Source organism: Limulus polyphemus, unplaced genomic scaffold (assembly GCF_000517525.1).
Source record: "Limulus polyphemus unplaced genomic scaffold, Limulus_polyphemus-2.1.2 Scaffold2844, whole genome shotgun sequence".
Taxonomy (NCBI): domain Eukaryota; kingdom Metazoa; phylum Arthropoda; class Merostomata; order Xiphosura; family Limulidae; genus Limulus; species Limulus polyphemus.
Genome location: NW_013668454.1, coordinates 9,716 through 13,368, shown reverse-complemented (window position 1 = coordinate 13,368; position 3,653 = coordinate 9,716).

Genomic DNA, 3,653 nt, shown 5'->3' with positions numbered 1-3,653 from the left:
TGTATATATATATACAGTGTGTAACTTGATTACTTAAGACAAGGGTTACTTTGTAAATTATTATACCTATAGCAAGGCCCTCTCAAAGGTTCAGAGAGGCCCGGGCCACTTCTATCTTTTGAGGCCTGAGCCATAATAAAAATAAAAAACGATGATACATGAAAACAAGATATGACAATCATTAGCCTAAAAGAAAACTTATTTGTTAATATATTTAATCTGTATATAATTTTCAGTTCTAAGTGTGTGTCATATTTCAGTCTGATTGGAAGGCACATAAAAACAAGTCGTGAAACTTAACAAATACAAAACCAAAAGTCTAAATTTGAGATCCCCTTTGAGCTTGAGGCTCGGGCCAAATGCCCCCCCCCCCCTTAATTGGCTCTACCTATAGCTTTGCTTTACCAATAATAGTTTTCTGACTTCATATAATCCCTAAGGATGTTATTTTACACTGCTATTAATTTTCTAGAACCTTGATCAGTCTATAGACTATCTGGACTTCTCTTCAGTTAAACAAGGTATTCACCACAATATGTGGTAATTTTCCGTTATACCCCCGCAACTGTTAATCGTTAAACAGGTTAAATACACTGTTGTATTAAGTATATAAAATCTAAAAACTAGTTTATTGTCTCTTCGTGTTTTAATGATTAACTTGTTTACTTGAACTCAGATCCATTAGTTTAAATTCAGCTTATAGTTATAAAATAAATCAGGTTAAATACATTTTATTATTAACATTATCAAAGACTAGTTATTGTCATCTCTAATAGTTTTATTTCTAAGTTCTATATAATTAAAAATAAACTTTATAATTTTTGTGAAGGCAAGGTAGTGATAAAAAATATATAAGTGGTTATTAAACGTTAGGCTTAACAGTAACAGTTGCGGGGCTTTAACGGAAAATTACCCAATATGTTCTGCATATGTATCCAGTATACTATCATTTCTTGCAAATGTAGCATATAAATAGTGCAAGAGAAAAGAAAAGGCCAACCCCAGTACAGAATCCCTTTAAATGCCGTTAACTGAAGACAGGACCTGTTATCTACAGAATCCCGTTTTTACAATCCAAATAAGTTCCTAACCTTGGACGTTCAGGGTCAAGAGTGGCGTGTTGCTAAGTCCTGCATATCGATGGGGTCTCTACTCTCAGCAGTGGGCACGTCATAAAAGTTACAGTTCCACTATATTTTGCGAAAGGCTACTCAAGGGCTATCTGCGCTTGCCGTCCCTAACTGAAGGGTGCTTTTGGAAGTTGTCTTTGCATACAGATCTAATCTTTAGCTAAGTATTTTAGATACATATATATATAAACAGAAACGCTCTGCAAACTCTGGAACTTTGGCGTGTGCCCCCAAGTGACTAAAGGTTTATAACGCTAAAAACCAGATTTCGATACCCGAGGTGGGCACAGAATAGATAGCCCGTTGCGTAGCTTTGTGGTTAACTACAAATAAATAAACAAAAGCTCCACCGTGTCCTTCGGCGAAACAGAGTCCAATCAGAGTAATAAACAAACATATTTAGACAGTATGAGTTTAAAACCCATTATTAGGTCATATTTTGTTTGAACTGTTTTATCAGCTTTTAACTTTATTCATTTATTTAGGTTGCACACAGATAAATAACAATACAGTTCCTTCCGTCACCTACCTACACAGCTTAGATAATAAGAGAGAGGATGTGAGGTGGTATCCGCTTTCTACTTCGACACAAAATAAACACATCAGTAGAGAAAGTCAACCCGCATACTTATATTAAAAATAATTCAGCTCTCACGAAAACAAGCCGTTATATAAAAAACAAATAAATAAAAAGTAGAAGTAGTTAACAATATATTTTATTTTATTTTGTTAGGTGTAGCTGGAATATATTTTATGTAAGCGCTAAAACAGTATTCAAAAATATATGTTAAACTTAAGGGAGACATTGTTTGTTGAATTTCGCGCAAAGCTACACATTGTAACGCATGTTTGGTGGGACGGGGATTCGAACCCGCGACCTTTAGATTGCGAGTCGAGCTCCCTAACAACCCGGTCATGACGGGCAGCATTTTGAAGTGATAGACTAGAGGCAAAGTAGATAGTCAACATTATCGGTCTCCAACACTCGAGCTACTCGTTACCAGCGGTTAGTGGATTTGATCGTCATATTATAACGCCCTCGTTAAAAAAGGTCTGTAACCACTTGTTGCCCTGGGTATAAAAATAACTTATTCAAAGTAACTTGAGTTTTGGTCCAAAATCGCAGAATACAGTTATTACAATCATCTGTTTTCACTGTAAAATACCTAAAACAAACGACAAGCAAACTGAAACAATTAAAGTCAGGCGCACACTTATATATTTTTAGTCCTGAGGCCGCTTACGATCGTTGGGGCAGCTGATTTACCTGGTGGCGCCTATCTCCTCTCGGGTAGCCGTCCCTAATTTAACAGTGAAAGAGTATAAAGAACGGAGTTAGTCAACACCAGACACAGCAGGGTTCCCAGATTTTACAACGAAAACAAACCATTTCATGTACAAACAATGTCAAGTAATACACTTCTAGTAAAAATCTATAGTGACAAATACCAATGAATATCAAAGCGACTCTAATTAAAAAAAAATAGAACGAGTCGAAATTCAACAATGTATATATAAAATTGTGACATTTAAAGTAACGGTCTAAAACTAAGAATTATCGAATTAGAAAATTTATGGACAAAACGTCTTTGTAAACAATTCAATATTTGCACCTCCAGGGACAAATTTTTAACCGATCGAATGATCATATCCTGAATAGAGCTGACCATTGTAAACAAATGGACTCAGCTAACTGCAGATCCGATGGTTAGACATAAGTTTCCCAAATTACGGTTCCCCAATGACACGGCAGTAAGTTTGCAGGCTTACGACGCTAAAAATCGGGTTTCGATACCCGCGGTGGGCAGAACATAGATAGCCCATTGTGCTTAACAAAACACAATTATATTCTTGTAAGAAGTAAATAACTCTGTGATTAACTGTTCTTGATTGTGCTGTTAAATATATCCGTGTATATTAAGAAACAAAAAATACGTGTTTTTTAATATATGTTAGTACCCCACTTGTTTCGTGGTATGTTAAACAAAATTACCCAGCAGGAGTACTCTCTCAGAATGGGGACAGTCTTCACGTTTTTTTTTTTTTTTAATTGTTAGAATAAATTATGAAACACTTTTTAATTGAGAACATGAACTTCTGTTGGTGCTCTAGATTTATCCAAGGCTGCTGTATAACGACGATTCAGTAGGGCTAACTACTTTTATCGTAGGGTTATATCAAATATCACAGCGACCTAGATCCCGTGGTAGGAAAAAAAATTAATGGAGAAAAAGTCCAGTTTTGTAATTTTTACTGCCCAGATCATGGGTAAGCAAAGTAATTCCAAGATAAGAAAGGACGAAAATCTGTTAAAGGGCAAAGGTTAAAACGTTGTAAGCTCGGGGTAATTCTAGCTGTGGATTCAAGAATTTGTCAAAGATTGTGTGTGTGTTTCGAGCTGAGAGTTCAATATCATGAGAAGAATAAGTATAATTACAAAAAACATGGTAAAGTCAAGCGTATTTAAAGTTATGACTTAAAACACCGTGAGGTCAGGCAAGCTCGTAGCCAGAGGGAGTTCAG